The sequence below is a fragment of the Chiloscyllium plagiosum genome, unplaced genomic scaffold (genome assembly GCF_037043375.1).
Source record: "Chiloscyllium plagiosum isolate Xiang-an unplaced genomic scaffold, Cpla_swu_hap1 HiC_scaffold_43, whole genome shotgun sequence".
NCBI classification, from domain to species: Eukaryota; Metazoa; Chordata; class Chondrichthyes; order Orectolobiformes; family Hemiscylliidae; genus Chiloscyllium; species Chiloscyllium plagiosum.
In genome coordinates, this window is record NW_028270181.1 from 26550835 (window position 1) to 26566841 (window position 16007).

At 40.9% G+C, this 16007-nt stretch overlaps 1 protein-coding gene across 1 annotated transcript in view; it reads right to left on the reverse strand.

Moving 5' to 3' along the window:
• Nucleotides 1-16007, reverse strand: part of bmpr1aa (bone morphogenetic protein receptor type 1Aa) — a 214965-nt gene that overhangs the window by 138914 nt on the left and 60044 nt on the right. The window lies entirely within an intron of this gene.

Consider the following 16007-nt stretch of genomic DNA (forward strand, 5'->3'; position numbering starts at 1 on the left):
CACGTGTGCACACAAGTCTGAACTCCATCCTTCAAGTTCAGAGTGAAATAGTGCTGACTGATATTACAAACTATTAGAACTAGGTCAGAATCAAAAACAGTAAGTGCTGAAGAAACTCAACAAGTTTGGAAGCATGAATAGAAGAAGAAACAGAGTTAATGTCTTGAATCCATGGACCCTTTGTCAGTTTATCCAGCACTTGGTTTTTGTTTCAGATTTTCAACAACTGCACTTCTTTGTTTGAATTTAGAAATGGATCTCTACATAAGATACCAACAGTAGATAGGCTACAAATTTACAGTATTTTCCATTTTTATTGAACAATTTAGGCTTTATGGAGTTTCCTTCATCAATCATACCCATTCAACCTTATTGAATTTTTGACTCATGCTGCTGGATCTCTCCTTTTGCATGAAGGAATATCACATTCTATAATTACAAAAACAGAATCAAGCTCTTATGGAACAGATGGTAAAGCAAGATTTTTAAAAAAACTATTATATCTTGCTGGTCATGTCATAGCAAATCCCAAGCCTCACTTAATCAAGGTAGCTTAATCATATTTGTAAACCAAAATCATTGAAGGTGCTAGCATAGAACAATAGGAATGGCAAGGTGGTGCTGCTGACTCACAACATCAGGACTTAGGATTGATTACAGCCTTGGGTAACATTTTCCGTGTGTCAAGGAAGTTTCAAGGAAGTGTTCTGGTTTCCTCCCAGAGTCCAGAGATGTGCAGGTTAGGTGAATTGGCCATGCTTAATTGTCCATAGTGACCAGAGATGTGCAGGCTAGGTGGATTTGCCACGGGAAATACAGGGTGACAGGGATGGGTACGGGCCTTGGTAGGATGCTCTTCAGAAGTTGGTACAGACTCGATGGGCTGAATGGCATCCTTCCACATTGTGGGGATTCTATGAATAGGATAACTTTCTCAAAGTTGCTAATTCATATTTTGAAAAATAACCTCCAATTAAATATTTTCAGAAAAAACCTTAGGAAATTTTGATGTACTGATACGTATAGTTTTGTTCAGTCATTCTGAGAAGGCAGTGTCTTGAACAACTTTGAGGATGATCAGGAAAAGCTGTGAACACATCACTTTCATACAGGCATTCTTTTATTGAGTTCAGGTAAATGAGACTGTATGGCGTGACACTGCAACAATTTTTGAGTAGCACATGAACATCTGTCGAAGTTGTTCAGAATCTATTGTTGGATCAAATTATTGCAGATGTTATTCTCTCCATACTTCACTTCAGCTCTGATCATCATCTAGATTCAAAACGTTAACTTGCTCTCCCTCCATGGATGTTGTCTGACGTGCTGTGATTTCCAGCATTTGTTGATTTCAGAATGTTGTTGCTGTTTAAATTCACACTTCATCAAATCTCCCTTCTGTGCTTTCAAGTTTGTGTCCTGTGTGTGGTCTACTTATTTTAGTGAGAAAATTGCTTTGGTGTTCCTTCAGAACCTCTCACTTAATGTCAAAATGTCACAGGGGACATAATTGCTAGTAAATAGGAAATTGTTACTATCTATCCTGGTAAAAAAAACTAGTCCTCTTGCACGTTAGGTACTCTCTTCATACGCCTTCGTCCAATTCTGTGTTAGTCCTTTAAGACTTTGATTTCCTCTCTGACTTCATCATACTACAATCATTTTGCCCTATAATTTCTCTTCAAGCTCTTGATAGGCATAAATACAATGCTTCTGGGAGACTATTGCTAAAGCTGGTGAGGTTAATGGGAATTTTGAAATTTGAAGGCTGCTGGCAATGGCTGAAAAAGGAGTTGACAGGAGGACAATTCCTTCTCAGTTCTATTCTGCAGGGATTCTGGGCTATGGAAGATAGAGGATGGGAAAAAAACTGTGGCTGTAAGATCTCCTTTTTTTGAGGTATTTTGGGAGGCGGAGGCAATTTCCTCGAATTCCAATTACTGTTTTACAAACTGTTGCTTTGTTTTGGAACTTTGGGGAAACAAAGATCAAAACAACGGCATTTTAAAAAGGAAGAGAATAAAGGCAGCAACCACATGGTCAGTGTGAGAGAGAAAGAAAGCTACACGCAGTGAATCTGCACAGCTTCTGCCTTTGCTATTTGAGTTCAAGTATTTCTGGACATCAGAGTGCGACTCTGATGAAGAAAAATGAACAAACAGCAAAATTCACAGCTGACCTTGGAGGAATGTGCGTGGGAGAGCTCACAGCACAGAAGCAAATAAGTGCATGGTTTTTAAAGTTTAACTTTGCTGTCATTTTTAAGTGACTAGAGTGGGCTTTTTTTGGTTATATGTTTTATTGAGATCTGTCTCTTGATTAAAATTTAAAAATACAAAATGTAGGTATTAAGTTAGTTTGCAGCAGCGTTTTTCAGAGCAGTAAGACTGTGCTATTATTTGTAGATTGTTAAGGAGCAAGGGTGGCCTTTAGCAGAGTGGTGTGCTCTTTCTGTTGGATGTCAGAGATTAGGAAAAATTTCCATGTTACTGATGATTGTGTCTGAAGTATATTTGGTTGTGAATCCTATTGTATTGCATGGATCAACTGAAGGGCAGTTAGAGGCAATGAGAATTTACAGCAGCTAGGAGCTGTGATGGATGGCAGTTATAGGAAGGGAGAAAAAACACAGATACAGTCAGGTACATGGGTTACTGCCAGGAAAGGTAGGATAGGGAGGCAGGTAGTGCAGGAGTCTCCTGTGGCTATCCACTTCTCAAACAAGTATGCTGTTTTGGAAAATGTAGGATGTGATGGACTCTCAGGGGAATGTTGCAAGAACAGCCAAGTTAAATTTCTGGTAGAGAGACTGGCTCTAATGTAATGAGGGGTACGGCAGGTTCCAAGTGATTGATTATGATAGGGGACTGTCTAGTCAGAAACACATACACATTTCTGCGGCCAACAGCAAGAAATCAGAATGGTCTGTTGCTTCCCTGGTGGAGAAAGTGAGGTCTGCAGATGCTGGAGATCAGAGCTGAAAATGCGTTGCTGGAAAAGCGCAGCAGGTCAGGCAGCATCCAGGGAACAGGAGAATCGACGTTTCGGGCATAAGCCCTTTTTCAGGAATGCTTCCCTGGTGCCAGGATTAAGGATATCTTGGACAAAGTGCAGAATATTCTCAAAGGGACCATTGAGGCCATCGTACACATTGGAATTAACGATATAGGAAGGGAAAAGGGTAAGATGCTGAAAATAGGAAGTTTGGCAGAAATTTAGAAAGAAGGTCTCGAGAGTAATAATATCTGGATTACTCTTGTGCTACAAGCTAGACAGGGCAGGAATAGGAGGATAGAACAGATGAATATGTGGCTGAGGAGCTGGTGCAAGGGAGAAGGACTCTCAATTTTGGATCATTGGAATCTCTTCTGGGGTAGAAATTACCTCTATCAGAAGGACGAATTGATACTGAATTGGAAGGAGATTAATGTACTGGCAGGAAGATTTGCTAGAGTTGCTTGGGAGGATTCAAACAATAAGCTTGTGGTGGAGGAGGGGGGTGGTACTCAGGGAGATAGTGAGGAAAAAGAGATCAGTCTGAGACTGGTACAGTTAGGAAAAGGAGCAAGTCAAACAGTCAGGGCAGGCAGGAACAAAGCAGAGAATGAAGTAAATTAAACTGCATTTATTTCAATGCAAGAAGCCTCAGAGGGAAGGCAGATAAACTCAGAACATGGCACTGGGATATTACAGCATTTGCAGAGACGTGGCTCAGGGACGGACAGGACTGGCAGCTTAATGTTCCAGGATATAAATGCTCTCGAAAGGATGGAAAGGGGTGGGGTTTGGGGGGGTGGGGAGTGGCGCTTTTGATAAGGGATAACATTACGGCTGTACTTAGAGAAGTTATTTGGGTGGAACTGAATAATAAGAAAGGGGTGGTTATTTTATTTGGATTGTGCTATAGACACCCCCGTATTCTGCAGGAAATCGAGAAACAAATTTATAAGGAATTTTCATTATCTATGAGAATAATAGGGTGGTTATCGTATGGGGATTTTAACTTTCCAAACATAGACTGGGACTGCCACAGTGTTAAGGGCGTGGATGGAGAAGGATTTGTTAAGTGTGTTCAAGAAAATTTTCTGATTCAGTATTTGGATGTACCTACTAGAGAAGGTGCAAAACTTGACCTACTTTTGGGAAATAAGGCAGGGCAAGTGAGTGAGGTGTCAGTGGGGGAGCACTTTGGGGCTAGAGACCATAATTCTATTAGTTTTAAAGTAATGATAGAAAAAGGACAGACAGGATTGAAATGTTGAAGTTCTAAATTGGAGGAAGGCGAATTTTGACGGTATTAGGCAAGAACTGTGGGTAACACTACTGCCTCAGCGCCAGGGACCTGGGTTCAATTTCCGCCTTGGGTGACTGTCAGTGTGGAGCTTGTACATTCTCCCCGTGTCTCTGTGGGTTTCCTCTGGATGCTCCGGTTTCCTCCCACAATCCAAAGATGTGCAGGTCAGGTGAAGTGGCCATGCTAAATTGCCCGTAGTGTTAGGTGCATTAGTCAGGGTTAAATGTCGGGTAGGGGTATGGGTCTGGGTGGAGGGTCAGTGCGGATTTGCGGGGCTGAAGGGCCTGTTTCCATACTGTAGGGAACCTAATCTAATCTAATCAAAATCTAAATTTTCAAAAGTTGATTTGGGACATATGTTTGCAGGTAAAGGAACAGCTGGAAAATGGGGAGCTTCAAAAATGAGACGAGAGTCCAGAGACAGCATGTTCCTGTTAAGGTGAAAGGCAATGCTGGTAGATGCAGGGAATGCTGGACGACTAAAGAAATTGAGGTTTTGGTCAAGAAAAAGGAGGCATATGTCAGGTACAGTAGAGATTGAGTGAATGTTTAGGAGAATATAAAGGCAGGAGGAGTAAACTTAACAGGGAAATCAGGAGGGCAAAAACGGGACATGCAATAGCTTTGCTAAATAGGGTCAAGGGGAATCTAAAGGGATTTTATAAATATATTAAGGACAAAGGGGTAACTAGAACATAGAACATTACAGCACAGTACAGGGCCCTCAGCCCTCGATGTTGTGCCAATCTGTGGAACTAATCTGAAGTTTATCTAACCTACACTATTCCATTCTCAACCATATGGCTGTACTATGACCATTTAAATGCCCTTAAAGTTGGCAAGTTATTACAGTTGCGGATGGTAAAGAAACTACCTCTGACAACTGACCTATATCTCTCACTCCTCAATTTAAAGCTATGTCCCCTCGTGCTAGCCATCACCACCCGAGGAAAAAGGCTCTCACTGTCCACCCGATCCAACCATGATTATCTTTTACATCTCAATTAAGTCACCTCTTAACCTTCTTTTCTCTATGAAAACAGCCTGAAGTCCCTCAGCCTTTCCTCATAAGATCTTCTCTCTATACCAGACAACATCCTAGTAAATCTACTCTGAACCCTTTCCAAAGCTTCCACATCCTTCCAATAATGTGGCGACCAGAACCATTCGCAATACTCCAAGTGAGGCTGCACCAGAGTTTTGTACAGCTACAGCACCATCTCAGTTCCAAAACTCAATCCCTCTACCAGTAAAAGCTAACATACCATATGACTTCTTTACAACCTATCAACCTGGGTGGCAACTTTCAAGGATCTATGTACCTGGACAGCCAGATCTCTCTGTTCATCTACACTACAAAGAATCTTACCATTAGCTCAGAACTCTGCATTCCTGTTACTCTTTCCAAAGTGAATTACCTCACACTTCTCTGCATTAAACTCCATTTGCCACCTCTTAGCCCAGCTCTGCAGCTTATCTATGTCTCTCTGTAACCTACAACATTCTTTGTCACTATCCACAACTCTACCGACCTTAGTGTTTTCCGAACATTTACGAACCCATCCTTCTATGCCCTCATCCGGGTCATTTATATAAATGATAAACAACAGTGGACCCAAAATAGATCCTTGCAGTAGTCTATAGTAACTGAACTCCAGGATGACTATTTCCCATCAGCCACCACCCTCTGACTTCTTTCAGCTAGCCAATTTCTCATCCAAACCACCCTCAATCCCGTGTCTCTAGTATTTTGTGCAATAGCCTACGGGGGAACCTTACCAAACGCCTTATTGAAATCCATATACACCACATAAGCCGCTTTACCCATATCCACCTGTTTGGTCACCTTCTCAAATAACTCAATAAGGTTTGTGAGGTTCGACCTATCCTTCACGTGTTGACGATCTCTAATCAACTTATTCCTCTCTAGACAATTATAAATCCTCTATCATAACCATTTCCAACACTTTACCCACAACCAAAGTAAGGCTCACAGGTCTATAATTTCCAGGGTTGTCTCTACTCCCCTTCTTGAACAAGGGAACAACATTTGCTATCCTCCAATCTTCGAGGGAGACTCGGGAGAGAAAATAGGCTGTCTTGCTGATTTTTGGGGGGGACTATGTGCGGAACTGCAGGAGATGGGGGATTTACTAAATGAATATTTTGCATCAAATGTTTACTATGGAGAAGAACATGGAAGATATAGAATGCGGAGAAATAGATGGTGACATCTTGAAAAATATCCATATAACAGGTGGTAGTGCCAGATGTCTTAAAATGCATAAAGATGAATACATCCCAGGACCTGATCAGGTGTACCCTAAAACACTGTGGGAAGCTAGGGAAGTGAGCGCTGGGCTCCTTACAGAAATACTTGCACAGGTGAGGTGCCGGAAGACTGGAGGTTTCCAAGTGTGGTACCACTATTTATGAAAGGGGGTAAGGAAAAGTCAGGGAACTACACACCGGTGAGCCTGACGTCATGGTGGGCAAGTTGTTGGAGGGAGTCCTGAGGGACAGGATTTATATGTATTTGGAAAGGCAAGGACTGATTAGGGATAGTCAACATGGCTTTGTGCATGGGCAATCATGTCTCACAAACTTGATTGAGTTTTTTAAGAAGTAACAAAGAGGATTGATGAGGGAAGAGCGGTAGATGTAATCTATATGGACTTCAGTAAGGTGTTCGACAAGGTTCCTCACGGGAGACTGATTAGCAAGGTTAGATCTCATAGAATACAGGGAGAACTAGCCATATGGATACAGAACTGGCTCAAAGGTAGAAGACAGAAGGTGGTGGTGGAGGGTTGTTTTTCAGACTGGAGGCCTGTGACCAGTGGAGTGCCACAAGGATCGGTGCTGGGTCCTCTAAGTTTTGTCATTTACATAAATGATTTGGATGTGAGCATAAGAGGTACAGTGAATAAGTTTGCAGATGACACCAAAATTGGAGGTGTAAGGTGGACAGCGAAAAAGGTTACCTCAGATTACAACATGATCTAGACCAGATGGGCCAATGGGCTGAGAAGTGGCAGATGGAGTTTAATTCAAATAAATGCGAGGTGCTGCATTTTGGGAAAGCAAATCTTAGCAGGACTTATACACTTAATGATAAGGTCCTAGGGAGTGTTGCTGTATAAAGAGACCTTGGAGTGCAGGTTCATAGCTCCTTCAAAGTGGAGTCGCAGGTAGATAGGATAGCGAAGAAGGCATTTGGTGTGCTTTCTTTTATCGGTCAGAGTATTGAATATAGGAGTTGGGAAGTCATGTTGCGGCTGTACGGGACATTGGTTAGGCCACTTTTGGAATATTGCGTGCAATTCTGGTCTACTTCCTATCGGAAAGATGATGTTGTGAAACTTGAAAGGGTTCAGAAAAGATTTACAAGGATGTTGCCAGAGTTGGAGGAATTGAGCTATAGGGAGAGCCTGAACAGGCTGGGGCTGTTTTTCCTGGAGCATCGGACGCTGAGGGGTGACCTTATAGAGGTTTACAAAATTATGAGGGACATGGATAGGGTAAATAGGCAAAGTCTTTTCTCCGGGGTCAGGAAGTCCAGAACGAGAGGGCAAAGGTTTAGGGTGAGAGGCAAAGATATAAAAGAGACCCAAGGGGCAACTTTTTCACGCAGAGGGTGGTACGTGTATGGAATGAGCTGCCAGAGGAAGTGGTGGATGCTGGTACAATTGCAACATTTAAGAGACATTTGGATGGGTATATGAATAGGAAGGGTTTGGAGGGATATGGGCCGGGTGCTGGCAGGTGGGACTAGATTGGGTTGGGATATCTGGTCAGCGTGGACGGGTTGGACCAAAGGGTCTGTTTCCATGCTGTACATCTCTATGACTCTAAAGCAAATTTGGCAAGTAATAGGATCTTGAACTGGAGAAATGTTTTTTGAACAATTTCCAAGTCGAATGCAAGAGAATAGGTTGCAGTATATCAAGTGTGGCCATATTCTTCGCTTGTGACTTTAATTTCCAGTAAATGCCTGTGCACTGCTTTTACCTGATTTGGCCTGAGTATATTGAGGATGAAATCTAGCCAATTCTTTAGTCACTCAATTTTATGTCTGGTTGACTGACAGCTTGGTGTCTGCAATTTTTCAAACATATCCAACTGAAAACAAAAATGAATGGAGTGTTTCATTCTCTGCAGGTTATTTCTTGGTTTCTCTTATGCATTAGCCAAGGTATACTAGACTGTGCTTATTATAGCTTTGTTATTTCTGCTAGTATAAGAATTAAATGACTCAGCTAAGGTATCACAAAAACCTTTATTTTGAGGTTCCCGCTACTGACATCAGTATTTCAGAAAATTGCATAGACCAGTCAAAGTGCTCAGCAGTTTATTTTAAAAAGTGCTGATATGAAATCAATTTACATTCAGCTCCTAGGTAAGTGCCATTTAAACAGGATTTGTTGCATATATAGATTTTCATACACTTTTTCCCTAACTCAACGAAGTATAGGGAAGGCAGAACCCAGTTAAAGCAGGTACCTCTTTATTTTCCTCTCCTTTTGGAGCAAGACCACTCTAAAAGTTACCAGAAAGTATACCAACTTCATGCTCTCTTTGCTTTCAAGCGATATCAGTTATTTTTAAGAGGCTAGGCTCAGTGGGACTGGCTTGAGGAACTATATAAAACTTATTCCAGCTCCTTATTCTTATGTTCAATTGACCTATTCATAGATTAAAAGGAGTCATGTGCCTTTTGTGAGAATAGCTTTGCAGTTACACTACATTATTAAACTGCCTTCAAGCTTTATTACCAAATAAAACCCAAAAGAACCGCGGATGCTGTAAATCAGAAACAAAAAGAGAAACTGCTGGAAAAGCTTGGCAGGTCTGGCAGCACCTGTTAGGATAATTCATTTCTCTTCAGAGAAATGCTGCCAGACCTGCTAAGCTTTTCCAAGAACTTCTGCTTTTATTTCAAGCTTTATTGCTGTCTGGAATGTCTATTGTTCATTCAATGCCATTATGAAAAGAACCACACAAAGAGCTGCCTTCTATACTTGTTTTGACACACTGACTGATTTTCTAAAAAAAATCTTTATTACTGAAAATTTCAGAAAGAGCTAATTGACTATAGATTGACCAATATGGGTCATTCTTGCTGTTGGCCTTTCTGGGAACAAAGAGCTGCTCCAATGGTGGCAGCACCTTTTTTTCATAATTTCTCTCTCAACACCATAATCTGATTACTTTAGAACATAAATACAGCGCAGAACATGTCCTTCGGCCCACGACGAGCTGAAGTATTCTCAGCTCGTCTCCCTACACCATCCTAAAATTATCCATGTGCTTACCTAAGGACTGTTTAAATCTCCCTAATGTGGCTGAGTTGACGACATTAGCAGGTAAGGCATTCCAAGCTCTTACCACTCTCTGCGTAAAGAACCTGCCTCTGACATCTGTCTTAAATCTATCACCCCTCAATTTGTAATTATGCCCCCTCATTCAAGCTGACGTCATCATCCTAGGAAAAAGACTTTCACTGTCTACCCTATCTAATGCTCTGATCATCTTTTATGTCCCCTCTTAGCATCCTTCTTTCCAATGACAACAGATCCAAGTCTCTCAACCTTCCCTCATAAGACCTTCCCTCCAGACCAGGCAACATCCTGGTAAATCTCCACTGCTTCCACATCCTTCCCAAAATATGGGGACCAGAAATGTACACAATATTCCAAGTTTGGCCGCACCAGCGCTTTGTATAGTTGCAACAGGATACTGCGGCTCCAGAACTCAATCCCTCTATGAGTGAAACCTAACACACTGTATGCATTCTTAACAGCACTATCCACCTGGGTAGCAACTTTCAGGGATCTATGTACATGGACTCCAAGATCCCTCTGCACATCCACACTACCAAGAATCTTTCCATTGACCCAGTATTCTGCCTTCCTGTTATTCTTCCCAAAGTGCATCACCTCACATTTAGCTGCATTGAACTCCATTTGCCACCTCTCAGCCCGATTCTGCAAGTTTATCCAAGTCCACCTGCAACCTGTAACATTCTTCCAAACTGTCCACGACTCCACCGACTTTAGTGTCGTCTGCAAATTTACTAATCCATCCACCTCTGCCTGTGTCTCAAGTCATTTTCTCCAACAGCCTACCATGTGGAACCCTTCCAACTCCTGTACTCAATATTCTGACCAAATGCCTTCTTCACTATCCTATCTACCTGCGACTCCACTTTGAAGGAGCTATGAACCTGCACTCCAAGGTCTCTTTGTTCAGCAACACTCCCTAGGACCTTACCATTAACTGTATAAGTCCTGCTAAAATTTGCTTTCCCAAAATGCAGCACCTTGCATTTATCTGAATTAAACTCCATCTGCTACTTCTCAGCCCATTGGCCCATCTGGTCCAGATCCTGTTTTAATCTGAGGTAACCCACTTCGCTGTCCACTACACCTCCAATTTTGGTGTCACCTGCAAACTTACTCATTGTACCTTTTATGCTCGCATCCAAATCATTTATGAAAATGACAAAAAGTAGAAGGCCCAGCACCGATCCTTGTGGCACTCCACTGGTCACAGGCCTCCAGTCAGAAAAACAACCCTCCACCACCACCTTCTGTCTTCTACCTTTGAGCCAGTTCTGCATCCAAATGGCTACTTCTTCCTGTATTCAATGAGATCTAATCTTGCTAACCAGTCGAACCTTGTTGAACACCTTATTGAAGTCCATATAGATTACAACTACTGCTCTGCCCCCATCATTCATCTGAACTCTTGGAGCAAGCTCCCCCCACTGCAACATAAACAGCAAAATACAACAGTTGCTTAAGAGTCCAAATTAAAACAGCAAATACTGGAAATAGACAGTAGGTCAGGCAGGATAGTGGAGCAAGAAACAAAGTTAACATTTTCGGCCAATGACCTTATATCAGAGTTGATAAAAACAGCAGTTATAGCCTGACAGTTGCTCAAAATCTCAACCATATCATAGACAAGGGCCTTCCATTTTATTGAGTGATTGAAGACTGAATCTTGCCAGTCTCTTTGATGTTTTAGATATGCCAAGCATCCAAGGCAATGGTCTAAGTGCTGGAAAATGGAATTATGAACAGTATATTGCTTGTTTTTGTCTGGTGCAGAATCGATGGGCTGAGGACCTTTTTTTTTCCCCCTGTGCTGAAGACTTCTCTGACTCTACATCTAAACTATATATGATACTAGCCATTTCTATCAAAAAGTCTTTAATCCCGGTCCACGAGAGGTTTGAAAATCATATTTGGTTATGTGAGATGAACTCCTGTCCTCTTGAAGTGATAATGTTTGCTTTTTATTAATAGAAAAGGAGCCACTGACATGGTGATTGCAGTTTCACACCTCCTAGTTGGCTACCCCAGTTGTTGGGAGAACTGAAAAGTCATAATATTTTTGCTGCTATTAGCAAAGTTGTCATAGCAACAAATGGTGGCTCAAAATGCGCCAAAATCGAGAATGCCATTGATTATCTTGGGAGAATGTAGTCTGAAGTTCAACGACTAGATTGTTAGGTCTTGCTTGTCACTTGGTGGTGTCAATGTAGTGAGTGCTAAATATAGAATGGGGAAAGTCAAAATCAGAAGTCCTGATTGTCAGCATGACCACTGTACAATATTTAAAGAGTACTCTGTGAGAAGAATTTGAGGCATACACTTGTAAACTCAATGGGCAGATCAGATGTCGAGATACGAACCAGACCAGATGTCAAATGTTGATCATCAGAAGTAATGGAGAGAAATGTTTGTCATCAAAGAAAGTTAAGTATATAGAGTCCGCCAATGACACTTATGGCACAATGAGATAAATACGTACAAATGTTCCTCTGAAATTTAAATAACCTGGCATGGAATTAATGGTCTCCATGGTAGATTTCTTCCATGCAAGGGATCATGTTTCCCTGCTACTTGGAGGTACAAAGCATGCCAGGCATAGAACTTCCAGGCCCCAGAAACTGATAAAAGTATTAGGGGAAACGTAATTAGCTCTACTGTCACATGTACCAAATTAAGATTAGATTACTTACAGCATGGAAACAGGCCCTTCAGCCCAACAAGTCCACACCGACCCTCCGAAGAGCAACCCACCCAGACCCATTCCCCTACATTTTCCTCTTCACCTAACACTACAGGCAATTTAGCATGGCCAATTCACCTAACCTGCACATTTTTGGACTGTGGGAGGAAACTGGAGCACCCGGAGGAAACCCACGCAGACACGGGGAGAATGTGCAAACTCCACACACACAGTTGCCTGAGGCGGGAATTGAACCCGGGTCTCTGGCACTAACCACTGTGCCACCGTGCCGCCCATAAGTACAGTGAAAAGTTGTCACAGTGCCATCTTAGGTACAAAGGTACAGCTTCTTCAGTTACAAGATTAGTTACAGTGTAATAATGTCACCAACACATGGCATCATCTTCGTTACAGAGTACCTAGGTACAATCCTTAGTTACAGAACAGAGAAAGGAAGAAAAAAAGTTACATGGGCAACTATGCATAGTAATACTTTAGGTCAGGAAAACAAGAAGTTAAAAAGACAAACATCACAGTCTCTCTCCAAGGACACACTGCAGCAGACCAGATTGCCATGATGCTCTGCACTGGGCCGCTGTGACCATGCATCACACTGGGCTGCATGTCGTTGGTGTCCCCACTTTTGCTGCTGGCACCCCTGCTTGGGGGCACCAACCAGCAACCTCACTTCAGAGGTTGAGGCCAGGGCCGGTGTCCGAAGCTGAGAGTCCAACAAGAAAGAAGAGAAGAAAACCAGAAGGGAGGAAAAGAGAAAGAGAAAAAAAGAATGGGTGGAATGGACGAACTCCGGTTGGAGCATCCTCCTCCGCCGTCATCTTATCAGGAGAATAGCAAAGGATTTGAAAAATAACAGTGCTCTATAAGATAATTTCATATCTCAAATATCTCTTTCTCACCCCTACATTTCTTACACTACCCATGCACAAAATTCATTGCTGCAAATATAAAGAAAATTCACAGAATTTTTATATGTTTCACATTTTGTTAATTTGGATCACCTGTTCAAAAATTAATTGAAGATTTATCAAAGATTCTGTACAATATTATTTTCAAAAAGAAACCCAATGATTTGCATTTTTTAAATCACTCCTGGGATACACTTAACCATCTCCAAATTACGTGTGTAGGTCCAAAGGAATTGTAGAATTATTGTACTGTCTGCTTGAATGCTTGTAAAGTCACACACCAGTTGAAGGAAATATACAATAGTATAGAATGGTTATTGCTCCAAGATATTTCATACAGTTGTATAAGACTTTACATAAAGAATAGGTATGGCACTTCCAAAACGGGAGATAAGAAAAATAACTTAAACTTTAAATCTTTAAAAATAAAAACATTTTTTTTCTTCTTCTTCAATTTCCTTACAGTTGGCTAGAAAGCAATATTGCTGAGGTCTGAGAGCTGGTCTCCTATTGAATCCTGAAGTACAAATGCAAAATGAAACTGAAGTGAATGGAATCAATAAATGGAAATAATAAATCAGGCAGTGGATAAGTGCAGCCTGGATTATTTTTCCTTTGGAAAATATATATTAGTCATGCTTCTGGTAGCTGTCAATTCATAACCAACTAATTCACAGGCTGTGTGCCTTTTCAAAAAAAAAAGCCATAATTTGAAACAATTTTCTTATCAGTTTCAAATTTTGAAAAACATTGGAAAAGGGAGAAGTATTAGCACCAGTTTTCCAGATTAAGCCATAACAGTTACCTTTAAGTAACACAAGAAATAGGAATAGATTATGTGGTCCATAAACAGATTGTCCTATTATTCAATACAATCTGAAGCTTGGAATTCAACCCACTTAACCACCTGTTCCCTCACTAAACCCCTGAGAACTCAAATGTTTATCCATTTCAGCCTTAAATACATTCAATGATGAAGCAACTGCAAACCTCTGGGTTGGACAATTCCAAAGATTTATAACCCTCTGAATAACGAAAACAAATTCCTCCTTCTTTTCTGTTCGAAATGATCAATCCTATACTTTGAGGTTGTGCCCTGTGCTTTAGTTTCCTCGGTCAGCGGAAACAATTGCTCAGCATCCACCCCATCAATGCCTTTCAGAATCTTGTATGTTTCAAACAGATAATCTCTCATTCTTCTCAACTCAAGAGAATACAGAAAGGCCTAATTTACTCGTAATAATACAATAAAGAAATTAATGATTGTGTGATAACTGATGAAGGAAATGCAAAAGAAAAACCTTATTCAATGAGATTTGAAATAACCATTTACATAACTGTCCAACAGATACAGCCATCTACTATAAAATAAATCTGAAAAACAGTTATTTGAGCACAACAGCAGGATCTGGTTGTGAAATTTCTTTCCTTGAATGATGTGTGCATATAGCTGCAGTGATCAATTGCAGAAAGATACCACAGAATTAAAAACACTAATCTAAAAGAATAGGAAACCCACTGTGAATTGAAGGTCACCTTCTCATTGCTTTCACTTCAGTTCCAAATAGCAAACTCCCACCACATTCACAAGGGTAAAATTAAACAAATACCAAATCTTGGGAAACTGGGGCAACCTGAAACGGAAGAAAATATCAAATGGCAACATTTGCAGCCAATCATTTCCTTTCCACGGCAGACAGACTGTCATCAGATCAGAGAAAAAGAAACTTCAAAGTAACCCATAAATCATTTACAGGTTAGATCAATAACTTTTAAACAGGTTCAAATTTGCTACTTCATGAGCGCTCATAGGTCATTTTATGTAGAGTATGTTTGAGATGATTCCAAATGTTTAAACATGTCTTGTATATTGTGAACATTTTTGGTTTCCATATTATAAAAAAAGATATATAAGCACTGGAAAAGATGCACAAATGATTACAAATCACTCCATTCTGTATTACTGTCAAGAAGTTTTGAGCAGGTTATGATGTTAATTCCAAAAGGGTGACCTGATGGAACTCTCAAGATGATATGTCTGAAACAATAGATACTGCTACTCGGGAAAGACAAGAACTAAAAACTATAAACATACACTAATAAATTCAATGGGGATTTCAGGAGTAACTTCTTTAGTCATGTTGATTCAGCAATTAACATTGACCAAGATACCAAGAATAACATACCACTCTTATTTGAAATAATGCCCAGGGGACTTCTTTGGGGCAAAAGGGGCCTGGGATTAATGTCTCATTTGAAAGTTGCTACCTTCAATTATAGTATATCCTCTTAATAAATTGGAGTGACAGCCTGGATTCAAATCCTGGAGGGGAATTTCTGATATAGAACAGAGGGCACATACATGAACAGAACTATGGGGCTCCCATGTGTGCAATTATGACATTTTACAATTTCAAAAACAGTTAACCTGCAATCTTTCTCATTGCCAGTCCATGGTCAGTTGTAGCTATGTGGTTTATGTCATCAAGAACAAGATTTTTGACATAATCCTATCTGAAACACAATAGCTTCTGAAAGTCACGTGTATTCATTGATTTACATAGTATTTTGACTGGCAACATGAAGGCCTCTTAAGAAGTCTAAGAAGCGGGATCTCAGGTCATAGAGTCATAAAGATGTACAGTATGGAAACAGACCCTTCGGTCGAACTCGTCCTTACTCACCAGATATCCCAACCTAATCTAGTCCCATTGCCAGCACTTGGCCTGTATCCCTCTAAACCCTCTCTAATCATATACCCATCC